The sequence below is a fragment of the Hemicordylus capensis genome, chromosome 4, assembly GCF_027244095.1.
Source record: "Hemicordylus capensis ecotype Gifberg chromosome 4, rHemCap1.1.pri, whole genome shotgun sequence".
In the NCBI taxonomy this organism is placed as follows: Eukaryota; Metazoa; Chordata; class Lepidosauria; order Squamata; family Cordylidae; genus Hemicordylus; species Hemicordylus capensis.
The window spans coordinates 200,422,469-200,449,395 of record NC_069660.1 but is presented as its reverse complement, the minus strand read 5'-3'; the positions used below and the strand labels follow the sequence as shown (position 1 = coordinate 200,449,395).

Genomic DNA, 26,927 nt, shown 5'->3' with positions numbered 1-26,927 from the left:
AAGCATCGTGTCCCGAAGAGCTGCTCCTGGGGCTATTTGGACTAACTGCTTAAGTAATGAACCACTCTATAAGCATTTTTATTGGTCTCATCTGAGAGCAGGAAGAACAGAATGCCTACTGAACAGCTTACAGAATGGTTCTGTGTACTGATTGTGATTAAGGACTGCTGTACACTTCTTTGACATTGTCAATTACAAAGCTATCTCTTAATGTCCCTTCTTTAGAAGGCTATGCTTGTTCCCTAAGGAATCTAGTTTAAGCAAAAGAAGAGCACATCGTTTTTTTAGTGTTAAGCATGGAGTTGCACAAGTGGGTGGTGGTGGTGGTGGTGGTGGTGTGTGTGTGAGAAAACATCAACACCTTTGTTGCTTGCTTGCTTGCTTGCTTGCTTGTAAGAGAGTCCAGGATTCCTAGACTTCTCGGAACCAGCTGAGTGAAAGACCTGACACTAATCATTGGGGAGTGTCTTGCATTATGGGTGAAGAGATAAAAGCAGCATTCTATTATGTTTTTTCATCCAACCTGCCCCCACAACCTACCTTGGTTTTTCAGAGCTTTCCTTTTGCACTATTTGTGCTAAAAGGGGCATTTTAAAGCTCAGAATTTCCTGCTGAGAAGGTATGTCAGGTTTTTTTTAATGAATCCGAGGAAAATTGGCTAAATTATGAGGAGCAGAAGTTGTAAAGCAAACATAAACCCACAGCATCACTGTAGAGTCCCTCCCCACCCCCTTCATATTTATAGTTGGAGGTTTGCTATCTATCTCTGTCTATCAAATTTGTAGAATGCTCCAAACATACATCTCTAGGTGGTGCTTAGTGAAGCCTACTAATTAATAGTGAAGCACACACCACCTATCTAGGTTCTTGGCAACAGTAAAAGCTGAGTATGTGTGTTACATAAATGTTTAAGAAAAAGAATTTGGTCACATATGCCTCTTAGCATATGGTGAGTGCTGGCACTTCAGCTGGCAACAACTTCAGTCCGCACAATTAATAAAAGAGGTGACAGCACTCACCATATGCTCAGAGGCATATGTGATCAAATGCCCAGGTTTTTGTTGTTATTGCAGGCTCACACAATAACTGGATTGGAGCATAGAGGATCTAGCCAAATTGGGTTTCTATGGTTATGATTTGGTAGGCCAGTACAATATCTCGGACTAGATATCAGATCTCATGCTGCCATGGTGTGAACATCATGGGCCATTGATTTCCCTCGCTTTCTGCAATTAATATGGAGCTGCCACACCCATAACTATCCCTGTAAACCAAAGTGTTTTTGCTTGAATTGAATTAATTCTTTAGTTCAATTAGTTAAATCTTTTTGTTAGATAAAACAGACTCCAAATTAATCAGGTATTTTAAAATGATTTTTTAAAAATTCTACCCCACCTTTCTGGCATGCTGCTTGAAGCGGCTCATGATAAGAGAAACAACAATAAATTATGACAAAAAATCAACACAGATATAACAGCAATCAAAAATTAAAAGCAATGACCTAGAAGCTAATTGCTTATACTATTAGTACATGTACAAACAAAATATCTGCTGATCTAGTAGACAGTCTGGGATGAACTTACAACCCTGTAATCAGTGTTTTCTGAAATCCTGGGGTAAGGACAGGATCCATCATGGGATGACCTGAGTTCAAATCCCCGTTCAGCCATGAAACTCACTGGGTGACTCTGGGCCAGTCACACATCTCTCAATCTAACCTACCTCACAGGTTTGTTGTGAGGGGAAAGATAACCATGTACACAGCTCTGGGCTTCGTGGAGAAAGAGCAGTAAATAAATACATAAATAAATATCTTCATGATGTGAAATTATATAGTTGCCATGTTGTCATCAAATGGATGTACGAGATAATTTCCTAGTTTCTTTAAAGGAAGTTTCAACTCATCTTCATCAGTCGGGTCTTGCACAATCAGAGGACTCTTTAGAGAAAAAGAAGATTTTTATTTTAAGTGTTTGCCTCCAATTAATTACAATGTATAAATGTATGTAATCAGATTACTTTGGAAAATAAAATACAGATGCCTCACATATGATACATAAAACCACCACCCCCAGCCCCCAACAGGACTATGCATTGGATAGGACTTTGATAATTTCCTTGCATAAAAACTGTTTATAGTCTCTATATACACAATGAAATTTTTGTAACATAAGATACCATTTTTATTTTTGCTGGAGAAGCATACTATTACCTATTAAGGCAATAAGCTTTTCTGTGAAGTCATATATTTAAAAAGCTCTTATGCACTCTCAAGGTAAACTTTATCTGGTGTTCCTCTATTTTTAATTCAGAACAAATGTGTTTGGGAAACCCTGATTTAGACCTATAGCGATATAAAATGAACATTCATATCTTTATAAACTTCTTGGTTTATATGCATGTTCTAGATTACTGTTTCTCTATATAGGTTCATATGTATTTGACAGAAGAAAGGAACTGTATAAAATTTGCCCTTTGCCTCTCATAGCATAATTAGATGCTACAGAATCCTACACAGGATGGTGATAATGAACAGCAACAATAAAACAAAATGCATTCTATAAGACATGTTTTGGTTTTGTGTCATTAAGCATTACCTTCACTTCACAGAAAATGTGTATGTAACATCATCCTCTTCCACATATTACTAATCTTTAAGAAGTACACACGAAACTCAATATTCTTCCTAACCATCTGGCTGCTGGAATAACCATTAATAGTGATGGCGGAATCTGAGCTGTAGCAAGTCTCCATCTCAAATCTGGTGGGACCAAAACTTCAATCTTACCTCATAAAGGATGCTGTTGTCCATATCTGTTACTGTCAGCAAAAGCACTGCAGCAAATAACCTATTTATTCTCCATCAGACAAAGGCCATCCTAAGTGGATTGAGACAGGTGTCTGAAACATGACCAACACTTATCATATTAGGAGAAGAATCAGCACTGAACTAAGTACTTTAAATAAAGCAGTCAGCCCAGAAGCAGATTGAATTTCTTGTTTAGCGTTTTGCCTTTGTTAGAATGGCTCAGGATATTGTACAGTATCTTTGATGGCATATCCACTTCTGGCTCACAAATGCAAAATTCTATCCACAGAAAGAACACTAAAACATGCACAATATCCAAAGTTAGACATATTGTAACTGGCTTGCATAATTCTTCTTAAGTGCAGAATTTGAGTTAAGTATTTTTGGTTTAACATTTGGATTTGCTTGGCACTATGGTTACTCTTGCTGGACATAAGCTTCATGCAATAGTTATCAATGCAATCACTCTTTAAACGCTTTGAAAGAGCTAAAGAATATTCTGCACATATATACTTAGAAAAATTAGGCACATTATAGGTACTTAGAAAAGTGTTCTAATTTAGAGTGCCAACTATTTCAACTTTGGGGAAGTTGGAATTTGACTTTTTCCACCATATGGACCTGGGAACTCTACCTTTTCTGCAGGAACTACAGCCCATGGGGGTGGCTGAGAATTTGCACAGGGACATTGGGAAAGCACATGGGGACATCTGGGAAGTGTACTTCCTCCCAGTGCTATTGCCATGGCTGCAGTGGAGTGGTATATGAAGTTGTGAAGGAATGCAAGGAGTTGGTAACTTGTGGAAGAGACTAAGGATGTGCACGGAACCACGGAGGCACTGGGGGGAGTGTGTCTTTAAGGGGGGGCGGTAGTACTCCCCCCCCCCACCGCTCTTCCCCCTCCAGTGCTGGACTTTCCAAAAACGTTCTTGGGGCGGCAGAGTTCCTCCCTGCCGCCCCTGCCCCTGTCATTGTCTTCAAAGGGTTAAAGTAGAAAAAGCTGGTGGCGTGCATGTGCCCTTCACAGCGCGCACACTTGTCTCCACCGCTGGCGCGTGCCGCATATATGATGTATGTGGTGCGTGCACGCCAGCTGCAGAGATGAGTGTGTGCGCCATGGAGGGTGCATGCGTGCCGCCAGCTTTTTCTACTTTAACCCTTTGAAGACAACGACGGGGGCAGGGGCGGCAGGGAGGAACTCTGCTGCCCCAAGAACGTTTTTGGAAAGTCCAGCGCCGGAGGGGGAAGAGCAGTGGGGGGGGGAGTACTACCACCCCACCTTAAAGACACACTCCCCCCCCGCCGCCGGACCGCTGGAATTCCAGACCGGTCCAGAGGCCTTTTGTATGGCCCCGGATCGGTCCGAGCACACTACCAGAAGAGACCTTAAGGTAGAGTAAATGCTTATGAGGAAGCACAAGCTGGTGGCAAGGTAAGAGAGGTCCTTACAAGCTATAGAGGCCGTGGGGGCAGGGTGGTGAAAGGACTTGTACGGCAGAAGTCAGGTGGCAATTGTACTTACCAGGGAATGAAGACAGAGGCAAGATGACTGGGGCCTTGCCATGACATATAAGATGGTGGCAGACTGCCTTTGAATACAGAGGTTTTACACCAGAGGTATACTGCCTAAGAATGGGAAGATTCTGCTTAACCAGCATGGGTGAGCTCTTCCCCACAGTATCTAGTCAGATTTCCATTTTTTAAATGCCTGGGAATTCAGTAATCCAAAAACCTTCTGTTTAAGATGAGAGTTAACATGGTTTAAATTTTCACGCATGCTCTATAAAGAATCAAAATTGCAAGTTTAGATGCCCATCTTAAGTTCCATGCCATATAAGCTGTAAAGACATTGTACAGCCCGGTATATGAAGATGGCTTTAGTAATGAAGTTCCATGCACCCACACTTTGCTTTGATCAGAAATGTATCAGGCAGTAATTCACCATGGGGCATCTCTAGGAAGTGACTGAGAAATCTGCACCTCTTAAATGTCTGCCTGGATGCATCCCTCCCCAGCCCAATATCCAACTGAAAGACCAAGGTAAAGTGTGAGTGCATGGAGCCTCATTTCTTAAGTCATCTTCATATACTAAACTGTGCAGTCTTCACAAGCCACCTAATGGCGCAGCAGGAAATGGTTGCTGGTTCGAATCCCCACTGGTATGTTTCCCAGACTATGGGAAACACCTATATCAGACAGCAGCGATATAAGAAGATGCTGAAAGGCCTAATCTCATACTGCATGGGAGATGGCAATGGTAAACCCCTCCTATATTCTACCAAGGAAAAACCACAGGGCTCTGTGGTCGCCAGGAGTCAACACCAACTCGATGGCATACTTTACTTTTACAGTCTTTACAGCTTTTATGGTGTGGAACTTAAGATTGGCACCTTAACTTGCAATTTCCATTCTTTTTAGAACATGAGTGAAAAAGCATCTTAATACTCATCACATAGTGAAGGTTTTTGCATTTCTGAATATAACTTAGCTTTCCTTTTTTTGTATATTTTGATGCAATTTTTTGTGTGAAGAGTATATGTTTGGCACCAAATTCCACCCTTCCCGTTCTTCCCAAAGGTTAATGTCTTCTTCCTGGACTTCCCAAGCTTTTCAAAACATTTTCTGTACCTGTAACACTATGCAGAACTCTGGCACAAGGAATTTCGCACAGTGAGTTGATGAATCCCATTCTTCTCAGAGGCCGTTTTCAATACTTCTTTGCAGTCAGTGCAATCAATCACTGAAGGGATGGGCCAGTTACATCTCCGAAATGGCATCACCAGAATCCCAGGGCCAGACACCATGCTAATGAAATAAACAATGAGAAACACAGGAAAATAAAGTGGAATGAAATTGGTTTCTTCAGTCCATAATCAGAGCTGACCAGCAAAAAATGAGTTCTCCGTAAAGGACTCAAGTCCATGGTTTAATCCCGGATGTGTTGAAGATTTAATACTGTCTTATTGCACATGATCAGCAACATCCCCTTTCGATAGGTGCTGACAGAATGAAACTGATGGTGACAAGGAACAGCTGATATTCCAGCCAAGTGTGACTTTGTGAGAAGAATGCTTCCTTTTCCCAATTAAAAGCAGGCCCCATTGCAACTGCCTTGTTCCACTATGCTGTTTCAGTTACCTTTCTATAGACTGTAAGAAATTCAGTCATTTTGAAAGGAACCATTTCCTTTGGAAGAGGGAAATTCACTCAAAGCATGGTCTGAAATAATGAAATCTTTGTCTAAATGATTCCCACCCCCCATGCATTCAAATTTAAAATGCCGGAATGGGCACATCTGTTTTAAGTTGTCCTGTTTTAAGGACTGAATTAAGGACTTGTTTTAGGGGAAGAGAGCTGGTCTTGTGGTAGCAAGCATGACTTGTCCCCTTAAGCTAAGCAGGATCTGCCCTGGTTGCATATGAAAGGGAGATTAGAAGTGTGAGTGATGTAAGATATTCCCCTTAGGGGATGGAGCCACTCTGGGAAGAGCATCTAGGCTCCAAGTTCCTTCCCTGGCATCTCCAAGATAGGGCTGAGAAAGATTCCTGCCTGCAATCTTGGAGAAGCTGCTGCCAGTCTGTGTAGACAATACTGAGCGAGATTGACCTATGGTCTGACTCAGTATATGGCAGCTTCCTATGTTCCTATGTTTAAGGACTGAATTATTTTATAAAGTAATGGAGCTCCCCCTAATTTCTATGGAACTTCCTAACGCTATGTGCAGACCTGGAGTGACAAACAGCCATTGAAAAACAAGGGACTAGTAACAGCACTACTTCTACAATCAAAGAAGCTAGGCCCAAGCTCCAAGTGAGATTGTTACCATGGTGATGATACACTAAAAACACTAATGCCACACACAAGCTGGAGGGGGTTCTGTGGGGAGAGTGGGCTTAGTCCGCTCTCTCCACAGACAATCAGCCACTCGTAGCTGGGCAGCCGGATCAGCTGCCCACATGACTGCTGGCTCCGTCACAAGGCTAACGGGGCGGCGCGAATCAGGGGCTGCACAGCCCCTGGAAGTTCCAGGATGCCCCACGCAAGCGTGCAGGGCAACCTAGAGAGACCTCCGAACCTGGGAGGCTGCTTGTTTGCAGCCTCCCAGCGGGGGTCTCCTTGTGTGTCGCCATGGTGCAGAGTTGCGCCGTGGTGGCACATGATCAGAAAACCTGGGTTAGTGGAGCTAGCCGCCAGAGAAACACCAGGCTTGCCTGCTGGGTCTCACGATGGGGAAAAACCAGGCTGGACTTCTTTAGCCTGGTTCTTCCCCATCGTGAGAATAGCCTCACTGTCATTTCTAGAAGGGATGGAGTAATCACAACTTCACTTTATGGCATATCTACACTACCGATATGCATTGCATTTGTTCCAGTTGGCTTCCAACAAATAATCCTGGGTACTGTGGTTTGGTGAGGTGCAGAGAACTGTGTTAGAGATCTCTAATCTTTAATCCAAACTCCCCACACAAAATTGCAGTTCCCAGTAGCAACGTGTGAATAGGTTTGATTCCAAACCTGTTTGACATTGAACCAGTTTGGTCTTATATCGGACCGAAACCTACCCATCTCCCGGCCTGTTCAATTTTTTCTAAGTTAAAAAAAAAATAAAAAAAAAATTACTCACCCGTTCTGGGGGGGCAGTGCTGTGGCCGTGGGGGGTTCTCCGGAGGTACCCCCTCCACTGTGGGCCTCTGTATGCACAGGCCCATTGGGGATGCATGGCAGCCTCCAAAAATGACCACTGCAATGAAGGGCAGACCCAGAACAGGCCGAAGACTGACCAAACTAGGTGATTTGGGCATATACTGAGGCTGGTGGGTGGAGGGCGTACCTCTGGAGACCCCCCAAAGGCTACCACAGTGCCCACTGGAGGGGTGAGTAATTGCTTTTTAAACTACGACACCCCCCCAACCAAACCTACCGGGGGGGCATTTCGGGGGATGCCAAAATTGAACATGCCCAGTCTGTTTAGAGTCTGGTCCAGACTCAAACTGTATCAGACAACCTGGTTTTCTGCACACCCCTAGTTCCCAGAGAGCCTTGGAGAAAGAGGCATGAGTATAAAACCAGCCGATGTCTGTGGCATAGATATATTCCATGTCAAAATCTGTGCATTCACATATGTACCATTTGAGAAGAAATGGCAAGCAAAGATCACACTAACTACAAAACAATGGCCCCATTCACACATAACATCAAACTGGAGTTGAATGGGGTAGAGTTTGGAATTCTTGTATGTCCAAATGGTGTGAAACCACAGTTTTGCAGCAACAGCAACCTGTAGTTTCCCTCGGCAAACTCCAGTTTGAACCTTCTGTTGGTAGTGAGTTTTACTGCTCCAACCTGAGGTTTGAAGGTGGCAGTGTTATGTCCGGATGCAGATATTGCCAAAACTGTGGTTTTGTGCTGTTTCGCCTGCTGGGGCTGGGGAGTTTGGGGGCCACACAGTCCCCGGAAGCTCCAGCATGCCCTGCGCGAGTGCTCAGGGCATGCTGGAGAGACCCCCGAGCCGGGAGGCTGCTTTTCAGCCTCCCAGTTGGGGGTCTACTCATGAGTAGCTGTGGTGTGGAGCCGTGCTGTGGATAACCATGATTTTAAAAACCAGGTTTGCACAAACCCAGTTTAAGGGGCGGGCTACCTAAGCGGGCTAGCCACCTGTAAGCCATCGGGCTCGCCTGCGAGCCCGGTGGTTTACACGAGCAGCAAAAATTGGGCTAGGCTCTCCTAGCCCAATTTTTGCTGCTTGTGGGAATAGCCTCATGATCATGCTTGGCACACGCCCTTTAAGATCATGGCCAATGGCCGCCACCCTGAATATATTCTGACACCTTGCCCACAGTCTGGCAATGTGAGCACTATGGAGTTTGCTGGGATGTGGACTCGATGGACCAGGAAGGGGGAGGGGCTCGCCTATCCTCAAACCAGAGGTTGCTGGGCTACGGCTGGACAAATGTCTGTCATGCAATTCACGGTTACAAAAATTGACCTTGGGTTCATCTACCTGCAGCTTCCCATTATATGTGAATGTGGCTTCTATCTGTAAACTCAAATACACCCAGCTCGATCAGCGATGGTGGTGGCAGTTTGCATTTCTTACGTATTTGTCGGGGGCAGGGGGAACAAGATTAAAAGGACTGCCCTTGAAAAAGACTAAATTGCAAAGAAGTCATGTAGTTTTAAAACGTTTTCAGTGAATATTTTCTCTTTTTTCCACCTCATGATAACTATAGCAGTGTTCACAACACAAGTAAAAGAGTCAAATACCCTCCACAAAGCAAAGCATTCTGTACCTTTGGCCTCTATACCTTATAGCCAGGGGCGTAACTACTATTAGGCAAGGGGAGGTGGCTGCCTGGGGCCCCCCATGCCTTGAGGGGCCCCCCAGAGGCAAGTCACATGAGGCAAGTCACATGACTATATATTATGAAGTGTGTGTGTGTGTGTGTATCAGCGAGGGACCCATTTTAAAATTTTGTCTCTGGGCCCACTCCAGCCTTGTTATGCCCCTGCTTATAGCAGGTATTCTTTTTATCCCATGACCCCCTAAAATAATATATAAAGCTATATGATGCCCCCCCCAATGTTTAAAACTACTGGCTGTCATCCTGACCAATAATGTATAAACCAGAAACATGTTAGTGAGGTTCAAGCTAGGGGTGTGCACAAAAATGGTTTGCCCAGTTCTGTTCGAGTCCTGGCCTACCATGCTTACAAAGCGTGGGCACTCTTCCATTCTTGTGCAAGAGCACAAATACTTTTTGGAGTTTGTCTGTGCTCCGGAAGCACTCTGGGAGTGCTCTGCTAGACTGGAAACAAATGGCTCGACTTATGGATATATGAACTGGCCCGAAGTTCTCAAGATGGAGCAGGCCTGGTTCGGCTCGACCTTGAGCCAAAAACCCCAGGCTGGCTCAGGGCCAATTCAGGGTTCTACATTGGGATTTATTTATTTTTAAATGACCTGGCCATACAAATGGCCAGGGCACATGCGCAGCAGCCTTCAAGATGGACACTGTGACCACAGAGAGTGCCCAAATGCCCCCAAAATGGGTTGAATCAGCCCATAGAAGACTGCGGGGAAGGCAGCAGGGGAACAGGAGCCACCAGAGACCCCTCCAGTGGCCACAGCAGCACCCCCCGGAGGCTGCTGGACCTGACAGTAAGTTCAATCCCTCCCACTTTAGAACCCCATACCGGCCCCAAGCTGGCCCAGATCAAGCCAACCAGGCAAGCCCTTGAGCCGGCCCAGTTTGTTGGTGAACTGGCTCAAGATCAAGGTACATGTTTCCTGTCTAGCAGAGCATTCCTGGAGTGCTCCTGGAGCACAGACAAATTGCAAAAAGTATTTGTGCTCTTGCACAAGAATGAAAGAATTCCTATGCTTTGGAAGCATGGCAGAGCAGCACAGGGACTAGTGCTTCATTGATGTTAGGAGCATACACACTTGGTTAGTCAGGATGTCAGCCATTAATTTGGTTAGATAGAGATAAATAAAGTGCATTTCTCTTTTAAATGAGGATGAGCTTGCTTGCTGCGACTTAGTTTTTAATACCTGAGTTTTATGTTTGAGGCTGCCAATCTTATTTTGGGCTACAAGTTATTTTTACAAGGTACTCGCTTGTTATAGTAGCGGAAACCTCTGATTCAGTATTTGCTTAAACCTCTGATTCACACAAGTCGTAATCAAGCAAAGGGAATCAGTATTTTCATGGCTTCTCACTTAATTCTCTGTATTCAACTTGAACACTAATCCAAAATTCAGGAAGAGAGACATTGTCAAAAACGTAAAGAGAAGAGCTGCTCCGACTTCTTTGAGGTATGGGGAGGTGAACAGGGGGACAGGAGCTGAAAAACGGCTGGATCCTCTGCTGCTCACAAAGTCAAATGCACGTATTTGGCTGTTCACTAAGCTGAGCTTTAGTGAGTGTCCACTGAGAGGGAAATCTCCCCTGGTCCATCAGCCAAAGAAGACATTCCTGTGCCTCCCCTTGGCTTTGAAAGCAACAGAGGAGTTGTAGATTATCTAGTCCAACCCGCTGCTCAGTGCAAAACAACCAGAATTAGAGCATCCCTGTAGCGGATTTAACCCAGCTTTTGTCTCAGAGCAAGCCCACGTGAGGGAAAGAAAAGTGCTGAATCATCCTCTCTTTTGCTTTCACCCACAAAAGCTGTTCCTTTAAACTTAAACTGTTCCTTTAGTAGCTTAGTCGCTGCCACCATGCCCACTTCTTAACAGAGTTTAATCCCCCCCTGGTGTGGGTGAAATTCCAGGCAACTCTCCTTCTCCTTACCATGGAAAAGTACACAAAGACCTACACATGCAAGCCTACATGTGATGAGAAAACTTGGTAGAGTTGCTGAGCAATCAAAATCAAGACGTGTGTTGCACCAGAGGAAACACTTCTCCCAGCCTTCCTTTATTCAAAATATTACAGAATGCTTTAGTCTGAGGCTCTCTCAGCTTTTAGTTACAGGTAAAAGAAACACACAGTAGTTGCAAGAATACTTCAAAAAGCACCCCAGTTACAAGGAACAGGGATATAGGACCTTTAAAAGTACCTTTAAAGGTTACAGACGCCTTTATCATACAGATGCCCTGTATCAATATATGAGCAAAGGCTCAGCGTTTCTTAGCTTGTTACGTTACAGATAAAACATAACAGAACATTTTCAAGGTCATATAAGGCACACCAAAGGAAAATAAGAAGTCTAACGTGAGCTAACAAACTGTTCCCTAGGCTACACCTTTCCCCGAAACTGAAGCCCTGGCTTCCTTCCTGAACTCACCAAATCCATGGTAGAGACTTTAGGCCCCTGCAGTCCTAACTACCCAGGATTGCAGGCCTCCTTGCTGCAGCCATTTGTCTGGCCAACAACCTGTTGCAAATACAGCCTGGCTCCAACTGAGAACAAGGGAACTCTTCTCTTCCTGCCACAAGGCCCTCTAGATCCTGCCCACCATGTGCTGAGTGGCTGATCCCTTGAGATCACTGCCTGTCAGTCAAGACAGGGTTCACTTCCAGTTAACTCTTTAGGGGAAGGGAGAGCCAGTTCACTACAATCCCCAACTAGAGGCTCTCCAGCCTCTGCTTCTTCAAGTGAGGGGGAGCTTAGTGATTAATTGATGCTATTCACATGCATGTGCAAATCTGGGCTAAGGGAGCCCAGCGCAGTTTTGCATGCTTGTGTGAACCACCTGGATCAGGCTGATCCTGGTGACTACACGGCAACAAACCTGCCTATTTAGCCACCCTTTAAAATGAGGTTAAGGGATCCCTTGCTCATGTGTCAGCCGCAGCTGCTTGCAGCCACAGCTGGCACACTTGGGGAGCAGAGGGGGGATTCCCATAATGCACCATGCACTCACACAAAGCATTATTGGAGCTCTGGGGGCGGGGCAACATGTGGCAGCATGCCCCAGTACCCTGACCCTCCGAGCTGCTGGGATAGCTGCTGATCTGGGCAGGCGATCTGCCCACCAAGGGAAGGGAGGACGATCGTCTGCAGGAAAGGTAGTTTAACATGCAGAGAGTGAATAAGAGGAGAAGGCTCAGTGGCTTGGATTTTGTCAGCCTGTCTTGGCCTCGGCCTGGAGATATACCGCAGCCTCCCCATCCTCTCTAGCCCAGCTTGAATAGCCAGAAGATCAGCTCTGCTAAGCTGTTGTACTGCTGCTTTGCTACTTTCATTCTCTTGAGTGCCTGACAACTTCCACCTGTGGGCACTTATTTCATCTGCCCAGCTTGGAGGCATCTGTGCGAGAGTGACTGAGTTTTGGGGTGTTTATAAAGATGGAGGGAGTGCCGGTGGGGCGTCCGACAGTGCGGCCAGTGGTAGGTGGCCGACCTGTAGTCCGCCAAAGGGGGCCAGCTTTTGGCCCCTTTGGTGTGGGATTGGGGTCTGGTGGGGAGGTTATATTAAGGTGGGTTTGGAGGTCTGGGCTACAGTTTGTTAGTCCTCCTTTTAGTGGAGACTTTTGCTGTCATGTGTTTGGGCTCTCTTGGAAAGGGTGATGCAGGGGGTGCATCCAGCAGCTCTGGGGCAGCTATTACTGTTGTGGTGGGGAACAGAAGAATTGGCATTGGCAGAGCAGCTGGCCATTACAGGGGAAGGGAAACTAGCCCTGCAGGGGTGGTGGACCTGTTAAGATGGTCTGCTGGATCCAGTAGGATTCCAAAAAGCCTTGGAGGGTTTCAGTGTTGGTGCTGCCAGTGATTCTGTCAATGCCCTGGTGGGAACCTGGAATAGACAACTCTTCAGGGCAGTAGATAAAATTGCTCCTAAGCATCCCTTCCGACCTACTGTAAAAGTGGCCCCTTGTTATGCAGAGGAGTTGCGGGATCTGAAGCAGCAAGGTAGGCAACTGGAACACAAGTGGAGGAGAACTCAGCTTGAATTTGACAGGACACAGCATAGAGCCCATTTGCAGGTTTATGCAGAAGCAGTGCATGCAGCAAAAAACCGATTCAGGTCTGCGCACATTGCTTCTGCAGGTTTGCGTTCAGCAGCATTGTCCTGGGTTGTGAGGAGTTTGATTCAGGCTCCTTCCAGTTCAAACCAGTCCCCGGAGATTATGTTCTGCTGTAATGCTTTCAGTGCGTTCTTTTCGGACAAAATCTCTTTTATTTGGGCCAGCTTGGACTCCACTGCTTCTGCAGAGTCAATTAACTCTGTATGCATAGTGAAATGATTGCCATTAAATCTAGTGAAAAATATTCTATAGACCCACCCCATTCATTTTTGTAGAGTCTGCTAGCAAGGTCTCTTTTCAATATAACTTGTAAGATTTTTTTCAGCATAGACTTTAATAGGAACAAGATCATTAATCTTTTTTTAAAAAAAAACAATATCCTACAGCGTACTGAGCACCTGTGATTCTGGCTGCTTTTGAATACATCCCCACCAATAAACAGAAAATGAAAATACATTGTATGGTTAGAAAATATACTCATAGAGACACTCCTCTTAATCATTATATTTTATAGTCTAAATCAGGATTTATTCGTATTTTCTCTGGTGTGCGCTAGCAATTTATACATTTTTTTGCTTTCCCTATGTGCATACTTGTAATTAGAAAGTGACTTATGAAACGACACCACAAACAACACACCCACTCACTTTTGCAACGAACTCAAGGGTTGAGATGATAAAAGCACAGTGACAAAACAGTGTGATGCCTCCTAACAATTATGCCTGATCTCCTCTAATAAATAGTTACAAATTCTGGTCATATTTTAGTTTCAAAACACACACAGGAAGCAATTTTTTTAAAACCCAGTTCCAGAGCATTTCATTCAATCCACAACTTATTCTTTCAAAATGAAGTTCACCCTTTCTCATGCATCCTGCTAAGATAGCTATGGTGTGAACCATCAAAAAGGTAGAATTTAGTATGTCAGATTTCTTTTCCAGATATAGCCATCCTGCTAAACATTCCACTTCCCTGCAGGGCTTTAGGGTATGCTTACATCAGACAAGTGTTCAAAGTTATTCCATCAGGATCTGCCATACTCTCTGTTCCACAGGAGAGACTGCCCTCAAGGGAAAGCCTGTCTCCTGAAGTAGTTACAAATTGATCTAACAATTTGGTTTAAAATCACATACATAATGGATACTTCTCTGTTTCCTGAAGCCTCTTCTTTTGTTCTTTTGTTTGGGATTCAAGAACAATGATTCCACAGATTCCAAGAGAGGAACTGTCAGACATTTCACCTTCTAGTGATAAGAAGGAACCAGAGATTCCTGGTGGACATTTCGTGCTAACCAAACGATCTAGAATTTGGTGTGACCAGCAAAGTGGCCAAATTTGCAGATGACACTAAACTATTTAGGGTAGTGAAATCCACAACAGATTGTGAAGAACTCCAGATCCCTCCAAACTGGAGGACTGGGTGACAAAATGGCAAATGTGGTTCAATGTAAGCAAGTTAAAGTGATGTACATTGGGGTAAAAGACACCAACTTCACATATACGCTGATGGGATCTGAGCTGTGGTTGACTGACCAGGAGAGAGATCTTGGGTTCATGGTGGACAGCTCATTGAAAATGTCATCTCAGTGCATGGCAGCTAAAAAAGCTAATTCCATACAAGGAATCATTAGGAAGGGGATTGAAAATAAGAATGGTAGTATTATAATGCCCTTATACAAATCTATGGTGTGGCCACATCTGGAGTACTGCATACAGCTTTGGTCACTGTATCTTAAGAAGGATATTGTAGAACTGGAAAAGGTGCAGAAGAGGGCAACCAAAATGATCAGCGGCCTGGAGCGCTTTCCTTAGGAGGCTAGGCTACAGCATCTGGGGCTCTTGACCTTGGAAAACAAGCGACTAAGGGGAGACATGATCAAAGTGTATAAAATTATGCATGGAGTGAAGAGGGTAGACAGAAAGAAAATTTCCTCCCTCTCTCACAACACCAGAACCAGGGGTCATCCCATGAAACTGAAGGTTGGGAAATTTAGGACTGACAAGAGGAAGTACTTTTTCACACAGTGCCTAAATAATCTTTTGCACTCTTTGCCATAGGATGTGGTGATTGCCACCAGCATGGATGGCTTTAGAAGGGGCTTAGTCAGACTCATGGAGGACAGGTCTATCAATGGCTACTAGTCTGATGGCTGTGAGCCATCTCCAGCCTCAGAGGCACGATGCCTCTCAATACCAGTTGCAGGGGAACAACAGCAGGAGAGAGGGCATGTACATACCTCTTGCCTGTGGGCTCCCCAGAGGCATTTGGTGGGCCACTCTATGAAACAAGATGCTGGACTAGATGAGCCTTGTGCCTGATCCAGCAGGGCTCTTCTTATGTTCTTAAGCCTGGTTCTTGTGTCTTCTGCCCAATATTTTCCCGACATTCTCTGCCCAACTTCCAATTTTGGGTACAAATGGGTGGAGAATGTTGGAGGAATGCTGGTCTTGTGGGAACAAGCATGAATTGTCCCCTTTGCTAAGCAGGGTCCACCCTAGTTTACATTTGAATGGGAGACTACATGTGAGCACTGTAAGATGTTCCCCTTAGGGGATGGGGCTGCTCTGGGAAGAGCATCTGCATGCTTTTATGCAGAAGGTTCCAAGTTTATGCAGAAGGTTCCCTGTTATCTCCAAGATAGGGCTGAGAGAGACTCCTGACCATGTAACATTGGAGAAGCTGATGCCAGTCTGTGTAGACAGCGCTGATCTAGATTGACCAATGGCCTGACTTAGTTTATGGCAGCTTCCCATGTTCCTATGAATAGGTCCATATGAATGACAGAAGGACTCATATGGACCCATTGAATGACAGAAGGGTCAGGAACCAGACTTGGCAGATTAGCATGATGTACACTGGGAGCCTCTGGTTCCTTCCTACTTACTTGCCAGTGGATCATATGAAGCTGCCCTTTGCCACAGGTTCTTTTCTGTAACATGAGAATAATCAAGATCCACTTCACAGCCATGTTGTGAGTAAGATTAGCACCATAGTTCCATTAATAGAAGGAAGAAGGGAAGTTCCATTAATAGAAGGAAGAAGGGAACAGCTTGGGTGGGGCACTGACTGTTTGTTGCCTCTGCTCCACTTCTCTTCCAGGTGTGTAACATCTCCTGGGCTGTTGCTGAGCTGGGGCTTCTGCCAATATAAAGGGCAGGCTGGCCCAGGAGCGCGAGCCGAAGGGCGCGAGCACAAGGGCTCTCGTCCTTGTGGCTCTCAGCCGTGGGGCGAGCTGCCTGGGGCCTGAAGACCTTTTTCGTCTGGCTTGAAGATCTGTCTTCCTTCAATTAAGACATCAGCAGAGATCGTATAAGCCTGGTCCTCGTTTTTAAATTAAGCCAAGAAGCTGTGGTGGGTTAGTCTCGGGAGATGTGCCTGGGGGAGCGAAAAAGTGGGTCTGGAGTGGGGGCGGCAATATCACGGGTAGCGGGCAGAGGGAGGTATGGCGGTGGGAGCTGGGCGGGCCATTACTGGGGAAATTGGTCCAGGCAATTGAGGCCTGTTCCTTTTTCCGGCCCCTCTCCCAACCCTCTGACCCCTGGGAGCTCTGAGAACACTCCTTCGAGGATTAGGGTGCTGCTGCTGAATGCCAGGTCAGTTAACGCAAAAACATCTCTCATCCACGATCTGATTGTGGATGAGCGTGCTGACCTGGTATGCGTGACGGAGACCTGGTTGGATGCGCTGGGCAGGGTCGGTCTCTCTCAGCTTTGTCCTCCAGGTTTCCAGATCATGCAGCAGCCCCGCCTCGAGGGCCGGGGAGGAGGCGTTGCAATCATCTTTCGAGAGACCCTCCCCGTTTCCAGGTGCCCGGTCAGGCAATCTCAGAATTTCAAGTGTTTGTCCTTGAGGGTGGGCCTCCGAGATAGGCTGGGGATTCTGTTGGTGTACTGACCACCCCGCTGCAATTCAGTCTCCCTACCTGAGTTGGCGGGGGTGGTCTCGGAGGTGGCTTTGGGTTCCCCCAGGCTTATTGTTTGGGGGGATTTCAATGTCCACGCTGAGGCTCCCCTAGTGGGTGCAGCTCAGGATTTCATGGCCTCCATGGCAACCATGGGCCTGTCTCAATTGGTATCGGGCCCTACCCACGTGGCGGGACACACTCTGGATCTGGTTTTTGCCGACTGGGAAATAAATGATCTGGAGGTGGGGGAATTTGAGATCACTCCCTTGTCATGGACAGATTATCACCTGGTGGGGTTTAGTTTGACTGCTCCGTCTGCCCTCTGCAGGGGTGGTGGGCCGATTAAGATGGTCCGCCCCCGGAGGCTTATGGATCCGCTTGGATTTCAGACGGCCCTCGGGGAGTATCCAGTGTCTAGAGCTGCTGACCCTGTCAAGGCCTTGGTTGATCTCTGGAATGGAGAGATGGCCTGGGCTGTAGACACGGTTGCCCCCAAGCGCTCTCTCCGGCTTGGTGGAGCCCGTTCTGCTCCTTGGTTTTCCTCGGAGCTTAGGGCGATGAAGCAACTCAGACGACGGCTGGAGCGACGCTGGAGGAAGAGTCGTCACGAATCCGATCAAACACGGGCTAGAACCCATTTTAGGGACTACGCCGTGGCGGTGGGGGTGGTGAAGAAACGTTTTTTCTCCGCCTCCATTGCGTCTGCTCAGTGCAGGAAAAAAAGACCTGTTTCGTGTGGTGAAAACATTGCTCCACACATCCCCCCAGACAATGGGGGAGGAGTCATCTATGGCTCTTTGTGATCGGTTTGCCTGTCGCTTTGCAGATAAAGTCGCTTGCATCCGTGCTGACCTGGACTCCAGAGTTTTGGCAGTTCCGGCAGACGTGCCTCTGGTACCATCTGGTCCCGTTGTTTTGGATTCTTTTCAGTTGGTGCGGCCTGAGGATGTGGACAAGATCCTGGGCAGTGTGCGGGCTACTTCGTGCGCTCTTGACCCTTGCCCTTCATGGCTAATAAAAGCTGCCAGGTTGAGGACAGGCAGATGGCTGGAGGTGATTGTTAATGCTTCGTTAAGGGAGGGCAGGATGCCATCATGCTTTAAGGAGGCGGTGGTAAGACCTCTATTAAAAAAGCCCTCCCTTGATCCCTCCAACCTGGACAATTATAGACCTGTGTCTAACCTTCCCTTCTTGGGCAAGGTGATGGAGCGTGTGGTGGCGTCCCAGCTGCAGAGGGTCTTGGATGATACGGATTATCTGGACCCTTTTCAATCTGGCTTCCGCCCCGGGTATGGGACTGAGACTGCCTTGGTCGCTCTAGTGGATGACCTACGCTGGGAACTAGACAGGGGGAGTGCGTCCCTGTTGGTTCTGCTGGACCTCTCGGCGGCGTTCGATACCATCGACCATGGTATTCTTCTGGGCCGCCTCTCGAGTATGGGAATCGGAGGCACTGCGTTGCGGTGGTTCCGGTCCTTTCTTGAGGGGAGGGTCCAGAAGGTGGTGCTGGAGCACTACTGCTCGGCCCCGTGGCCGTTGGCCTGTGGGGTCCCGCAGGGTTCGGTCTTGTCCCCCATGCTGTTTAACATCTACATGAAGCCGCTGGGAGAGGTCATCCGGGGATTTGGACTGAGTTGTCAGCAATATGCGGATGACACTCAGCTCTATCTCTCCTTATCATCTGATCCTAGGGAGGCGGCGGATGTCCTGAATCGGGGGCTGGAGGCCGTGATGGGTTGGATGTGGGCTAACAAACTGAAATTGAATCCAGATAAGACGGAGGTACTGTTGGTCAGTAGGAGAGCCAATCGGGATGAGGAGATTTTACCGGTTCTGGATGGGGTTGCACTCCCCTTGAAGGAGCAAGTACGCAGCTTGGGGGTACTACTGGACCCGGCTCTGCTTTTGGAGGCTCAGGTGGAGGGTGCCTTTGCACGGCTTCGGCTGGTGCGCCAGTTGCGTGCCTTTCTCGAGAAGGCAGATCTGGCCATGGTTACCCACGCCTTAGTCACGTCACGGCTGGATTACTGTAATGCGCTCTACGTGGGGCTGCCCTTGAAGAATATCCGGAAACTACAGCTAGTGCAAAATGCGGCAGCAAGGGTTCTATCCGGAGCTGCCCATTGGGAACATATCACCCCCATTTTGAAAGAGCTGCACTGGCTGCCGGTTTGTTTCCGGGTCCAATTCAAGGTGCTGGTTTTGACCTTTAAAGCCCTAAACAGTTTGGGCCCGGGGTATTTGAGGGACCGCCTGCTCCCAAGGGTTGCTGCCCGCTTGACTAGGACATCTGAGGGGGCCCTGCTCCGGGTGCCGACAATGAGGGAGGCCCAGCTGTCATGCACTCGGGACAGGGCCTTCTCTGTTGCTGCCCCTAGACTCTGGAATGCTCTCCCGGTGGCCATTCGTTCCTCGGACTCCATCACAGCTTTTAGAAAGCTTTTAAAGACTTGGCTTTTTACCCAGGCGTTTACATAATTGTCTTTTACTGCTGTTCTTGTGTGTTTTTATCTGTTGTCTTGTTTTTATGCTTGTTTTTAGCTTGATGTTTTTTCTCCTTTTTGCTGTATGTTTTTAATTTTTGTAAACCGCCTTGGGGTTTTCTTTTAACGAGAGGCGGTATAAAAATGTAAAAAAAAATAAAATTAAAAAAAAAATATAGGGCAGAGTGGTAGTCCTTGTAAAAGGTTGTATGGGTTCAAAAAACTAAAATTTCCCCCAAAGTCTAGGCAAGACCTCTTTTCAAAAGCCCTTCTTCCAGCATGGTGTAGCTGGACTAGGACCGGGGAGACCCGAGTTCAAATCCCCATTCAGCCATGATACTAGCTGGGTGACTCTGAGCCAGTCGCTTCTCTCTCAGCCTAGCCTACTTCACAGGGTTGTTGTGAAAGAGAAACTTAAGTATGCAGTACACCACTCTGGGCTCCTTGGAGAAAGAGCAGGATATAAATGTAATAATAAAATTGCTGATGGCCTTAGTTTGAACAAATATTTTCAGCTCTTTTACAAGATGTTAAGCTATGGATGTCTTTTTCTATGCATTTGTGGTCTAATGGCTACGAATGGTTGCTAGAAGCAATTATGTTACCTAATTACCCCCAAACTCCTCTACTAATACTACCTCCAACATTGTATGTCACTTTAGTACAATCTCCTTCCAAGAAATCAAAAACTACTACCAGATATTAGAAATCCCAACAAAATCCTTGTTAAGGATCTAAGTGTTAGATTATTACATCTAAAATAAACTTGGTTCACAGTAATCGCATTATCTTTCCCTTCTGACTGAAAATGATCAATAAACAATTGGCTTTCTTGTGAGGTGCAAATAGAAATATTCTACAATGTACAACAAAGGGGGGGAAACCCCCTTTAACAATAAAAGCCCAGTGGTAATTACTATTCTCCTGCTGAAAAACCTCCATTCTGCATTGATTTCATTACATAATGCCCCCACCACCTGCACAAATCACCATGGTTGTATCACTAAGTCCCATGTTTCCAGTCCTCTGTGTTTTCTATGTACAAGTGTCTATGCATAAAAGCTGAAAGTAGCATTCTGCCCTTAACAAGAATTCATGGACCATGCTGTGGTCTCTCCTCTGAAGAAAATCCTGGCTGTGCCACTGGGTATCACTTTTCAGTTGAACTTCTCTCTGTCTTCAGTATGAATCTAATGAAGCCATTTGTCATTTGACAAGTCCGCTGCTCACTGATGCTGTAGTGTTCTTTTTTCCTTTAAGTTCCGTGAGCCACAAAGTCCAACATCTGATATTTTGTTCATCTACACTATCAAGCTCTCAATCAGAAAGAGAAGGCGGGGGTGAGGGAGACAGATTTGATAGAAGCACAACAGCAGCAAAAAAAACCCCTACCGAGCTCATACATCTCCCACGATGGGTAGAAAGGACAGAGAGATGGTAGACACAAAATGTCAGATAATTTTCTTTTTCATTCATCTGGCATAGTTTATGATCTGCGGTTTAGCTCGACATGATCTCCAGGAGTTTCAGGCATGTGGCATTTCCAGGAATATAAATGTGTAGCTTCAAGGCTACTTATCTGCAACATGCTTTTGGGCCACATCCATCAGAAATAAATGTATCCTTCCAGACCAGGCAACCTCTGGGGTCTCATTAGTGATACAGAATACTAATTCTGATCTCATTTGCATCTACAATCTGATTGCTCATTTCTTGGCAGGCAGACCTACCCAGCGAGAGGTCAGTGTGCTGCAAATGGGCAATCAGTCCCCCTTTCCTTTGTCCTGGATTTTTGGTCCTATCAAAATGCTGTTGGGCAACAACAAGAAGAAAAAGAAACATGTGTCCATAATTGAGTTATTTTTGCTCTCTCTTCTCTTGGCTGAAACTGTGCGGCACGTAGTCCTAGCAGAGGTGCAGCAGTGACAAGCCAAAGCACTACATCTGCTGGGTGAACAGACAAGTGGCTAACTTATCGGCCTTGAATGCTAGATGCCATTATTCGTCAGCTGGCAAGATGCCACCGCGTGCTGGGGATTTGTATCGGACGTCACCATAAAGATGGGCTGTAGCGGAGTAGATAGCCAAGTGCCAGCCTCAGCATGCCTTACGAACTTGCCTTTTGTTCTAATATACAAAACCATAGCAGCAATAATAATTCCTCTGGCCCCTACTTCCCTGCTTCTTCCCCCGTGATGGGACCCTTTTCCTGCCTGCTCTCCCACCTGCATTCCTCCCTCAGCTGCTTTCTGAGCTTCAGTTTTTATTCAGCTGTAGCCATCCCTGTGGCCACACAGAATGGCAGTCTTGGAGTTGATTCAAATTATATGTCTGAGCCAGCTCTGGCCCACACACCATTAGAGATGTGAATAAGTACTCCTGATGTTCAGTTCTTGTCTCCAGGAAGAATAATCTCAACTGCTCCCTCACATGTGATATAAATAGTATTTCCATGTAATATTTAGATTGTGTGGTTTGGATGGATCACCCCCTGGAGGAGGAGTGAGGCATGCTTGTGCATGTCCATAATCAAAAGTGGGCAAGGCTGCCTTAGGGGTATCTTCCAAAGCAGCCCTTTGTTCTTAGTGTGAGATGGGTTGGTTGCTAGTATTTTTATACCGCCCTTCCAAAATGGCTCCGGGCGGTTTACAATTAAAACAAACCATTAAAGAGTAAAGAGCTGAAAATAATAATAATAATAATAATAATAATAATAATAATAATAATAATAAAACAATTAACAATTTAAAAACATTTTTAAACAACAATTAAACAATCGCAATAATTAATAACCCTGAAACCGGGTTAAAATATTAAAACCGATTCAAAAAACATAATAGCATAATATCTATTAGCCTAATAGATAGATAGCATAATATCTATCTGCATAATATCTGCACATATTGGTAAGACACTCTGTGCATGCCGAAGACTATCACCATCAGACTATTACCAAAGTTTGTAATTCCCTGCCTTGGAACATGCATCTTCACCATTCTCACCTCCAATTTGAAGCAAGCATGACAACTCCTCCCTAACCTCTATATAGCGGTGGTGGAGGAGTAGGCATGTCTCTCTTTCCCTCCCTTGCAAAACTAAAGGAAGGGGCCCAAGCAGCTGGTGCTGAGTTGGTAGCCTAGGCGTGATGCACATGCCAGTGAGGGAGGGAGGGAGGGAGGGATGGGGGAAGGAGAGTCCTTTATTGACTTGGCTGCTGCTACAGCCACCACCACAGCTAGGGGAGGGGCTGGAGGAAGAGACCTGCAGGCTATTCTTGCAACCTCTGAAAACCGGGCTGGGGGATCCCAGCCCAGTTTTTGGAGGTCATGTGCTGCAACAGGAGCCGCATGGCTCCTGTTAGCAAACCTCCTTAACTGCCCCCACCCTTAAATAAGGTTAGCAGAGTGAGTATTCCACTAACCCCGTTTCAGGGATTGTGAGTCACCACGGTGCGGCTCCATGCTGCAACGACTTGTGAGGAGACCCCTGACCAGGAGGCTGCAGCAAGCCTCCCGGCCTTGGGGGGTCTCCCCAGAATGCCCCCGCGTACTCGTGTGGGGTATCCTGGACTTCCCGGTGCCAGGTGGCCCCCGATCCCCACCACCCCTACCGGCTCCGTGACAGAGCTGGTAATCCTGTGGCCCACTCTTCCCAAAGAGCCCAGTTAGTTTCTACACATGGATAATGTGTAGAGCCCCCTGGTGTTCCTGTAGGAGCTTGTAGGGAGGTGTGAGGTTAGGGCAGGGACAGGGCTCATGGAGGTTTCGGAAGAGAGATTCAGACCCATGCCTACAACAGTATGGGTCTGGAGCATGACAAGGTGTGAAAAGGGAAATAGCAATGCTCCTTTGATCAGTTAGCCAATATAGCTTGATTAGTCAAGCCCAGTTACAAATCAAGCCCAGGAGCTTTGTCCATCACAAGATGGTAGGCATGAAATAGCTCTGAAATGAGGGCAGGGTCCAGAAGAGGAGTGGGGCTGGAGCACACCATGACTCCATTTTGGTACTTTCTTCCCCTTCCCAACCGGAAGGCAAAGCAGCCGACGTCTTGCTGTGGGAACAAAAGCTGTGCTGTGAAGTCAGCTCGGATGGATGATAGACAGGCATGGAGAGAAAGAAGGAAGGAGGGTGCAATGGCTGGCAAGCAGTGATCCAGCCCCCAGGGAAACCAACTCCAGCAAGTACTCGACTAGCATGCTGCAAACTCCGAGGCAAACAGACGAGGACCATGGCTGTGGGCAGGTGGGCAGGAGCGAGCAGGCAAGCAAAAGGCAGCAAAGGCAAAAAGTAAGGGCTGGGGGCAGCCACAAATTGTTGGGGCTTGTGATTATTAGAAAAGCACCAAGGAAGCTACCACTCCCATTATAGAGTACAGAGTTTAGTTGTTGCAGCTATTTAAGTAAGATGCATGGAGTCTAAACGAAATAGTTTTATTAGTGAAATGCATTTGGGATAGGAAAGACCTATCCTATCTATCAGCTACATAATGACTAGGGAGAGAGAGAGAGAGAGAGAGAGAGAGAGATGTTTCCACATTCTCTTTTGGAGGAAAGAAAGAGGACTGACTCACTACAGGAAGTACCTGAGGAAACAAAACAGGGGTCATAGATCAGAGGAAAGCAGGGACAGGTAAGGAGACCCTCACTAGCTACCTCTGCTCCCAATGCGCCAGTCGTCATTAGGATAGTTAGTGCAAAAGGTCGGTGCACTAGAACTCCATCTCCATCACAAATACTCCAGAGAGGCCACCAAGGGCTGGAGGCAGGAATGGAGGCCCAGTCCCGTCAGGCAGCCAGTGAGAATGAGCCACTCAGTAGAGTGGGGTGGTGGGCAGCACGGGTAGGCAAGTATTTCACCACACTGCTCACATTTCACCCACACATGGCCCCCTTTTCCTCTACCACCCCCAGCCAGCACCGAGGTCTTGAGCTTGGACACAGCTCCCTCTTCTACCTGACACCCTTGGAGGGGCCCAGGCTGGCTGAAGTCAAGCAGCGATCTGAACCCCAGGGAAGGCAACTCTGGCAAGCACATTGCCAGCCCTTGGAGCCAAGAGCTGTGGGAGCCAGGCTTGGCCAGTACACTGCCAGCTCTGCTGGGAAGAGCCTCACACACACACAAACACACACACATAAGAGGGGAAGGTCAGGGGTACCCACCACAGCAGCTCCAAAACACCCACCCAGGAGGATCCAGTTCATCCAGCATCACTTTGCCACAGTGCCTACGAAGGAGCCAGGTAAGCCCCTTCTCCCCCTCCCCCAAGTTCTCTAGCAAGTGGATGGACTCACACTTTAGAAACCCTGTGCTGAAGTGGAAGTTCACCAGGGTGGGGGTGGCGAGCAAGAATGGACATGTTTTAAAATGTAACAAAACGAGAACACCTCTCCTCCTAACTCTTACAGAGTGCTGCTAGGTTGGCAGACTTTTTCCTTTTCCTTTTCCAATCTGCCCTGTTCTAAGCAAATGAATGCTTGGATGCACCCTTTCTTTGCCTTCATTTCGAAGCTCAGTGCTGTTGCTCGAGCAGACTGCCAACGGTGTGCCTGTCTCCTGGCATTTGTTAGAATTACTCAGAAGAAAGCTCAAGGACTTGTCTCTATAACACTGAGCTGATTCATTTCCCTTTATTTCATAAATTTCTATATCTTGCTTTAAGAAAGGCCTGGTATATGGAGAAAGATCCATGGCTAATGCCCTTGAGAACTAAATGGAACCTCCAGGGCCAGAGGCAGTATATCTGTGTGCCAGTTTCTGGAGAACAAAGATCAGGGAAGGGCTATTGCCTTCATGCCCTGTGGTGTCAAAGAAACATCTAAACATCACTGAAAACAGGATGCTGGAGGAGATTGATCCTTGCTCTAATCAGGCAAATAACCTTCTTATGTCGTATAGTGCTCTGGGCTTGCCTAGTATTATCCTAGATCCATCTGCATTAGATTGGTCCATCTAGATCATTAGTCCATGTTGCTAATCTTATACCAGCGAGTAAGTAAGAGCAGGCAGGATGTTGGATTTCTTTTGATTACTGCCAGAATCTCTGCATCTGTGCATTTGTAAGGAGAAAAGTGGTGGCTAGTTTATATGTAGCATATTTATTTTCATCCTTGGATCGAAAGCTTAGGAAGCTAAGGTTAAAAAATCCCCCAGTTTTCCTTACTCTGTGTTCACTAACCTGTTCCTTTTCTGCTAAATATACTTTTACGAGATGACATCTATACACCCCTGGGGCAGACTTCAGTATATACACCGGGGAGAGTGGAGCAGGGCCTCAGCCTTGCCTAACTCCAAATGCTATTATAGAAAACACTGTATTTTATCCACAAATTTCTTATAACAAAACCCACAATATTGTTGCATCTATCTAAGTGGGGCGGTGACTATGGTGAAGTGGCCACTGGGTGGGCATGGCTATGGGGTGTGCCTGTTGAGGTGGGTGTAACTATATGGGAGCTGTCATGGAGAGCACCTTCACTTCTGAATTTGTGACGATACCACTGGTTTTCCCCCACCTACTCCATGTTCTTCTGCATAATTCGGTTCCTTAGGTCACAATGGCAGGCCCAGTGTGAGTAGGGGAAGATGCAGAAGAGCTGAGCTGATGGTGAGCAGCACCTTAAGGCACTTTGAGATAGTGGAGGAGTAGTCAATCAATCCTGCAAAGCTTGGCAGTGTAAGGGACGTTGATTGGGGCTTCTCCTTGGCTCCAGTGGCACCACCAACCTCAAAGGATGAATAGTTTGCGGGGACTGAAGCTATCAGGAAAGACCTTGACCCTTTAAAGAATTAGCCAAGATGAACAGGGATCATATGGGTGCTGATCCACTGTTCTGAGCCTGCGTGTAATCACCCAAGAAGGTTTGCAGGGAGGGATGTTAGATGCTGGAGATTCCTGCTTACGTTTGTGCCTGAACTGTTTATGGGGTTGAGTGTTAGACCTGCTGCAGTTTCATTGATTTGTTTCAACGAAGTGGTGGCCCTTTTGACCCAATTCAGTGCCTCACGTCTTTACTGGTGTCGGGGGGCAAATGAGTGCACTTAAACATCCCTTCTATCCCTCTGAAGTCCTTGGTGCTGTAATAGATTTCCAATATCCCTGCAGTTTTGGCAAGTTGCTGTTAGTTATAATTAAGATACCACTTAGCTTTGCATTGTTAAATATTAAAGCGCCAGGATTTCATCATGTTACACAGACATCAGCTGTCTGCTCGAGACGAAGAACACATTTCTGTCAAACACCAGGCTTTGTTTTATGGGA

At 46.5% G+C, this 26,927-nt stretch overlaps 1 long non-coding RNA gene across 2 annotated transcripts in view; it reads right to left on the bottom strand.

Annotated features, from left to right (window-relative positions):
- Positions 1 to 1,068: 1,068 nt before the first annotated feature.
- Positions 1,069 to 26,927, bottom strand: part of LOC128322185 (uncharacterized) — a 75,867-nt gene continuing 50,008 nt past the window's right edge. For both annotated transcript variants that reach the window (XR_008305583.1, XR_008305584.1), the window contains exons 2-4: positions 5,438 to 5,614; positions 2,789 to 2,901; positions 1,069 to 1,939 (exon numbers count right to left, since the gene is read on the bottom strand). This is a non-coding gene — a long non-coding RNA (uncharacterized LOC128322185). The remainder of the gene's footprint in view (positions 1,940 to 2,788; positions 2,902 to 5,437; positions 5,615 to 26,927) is intronic.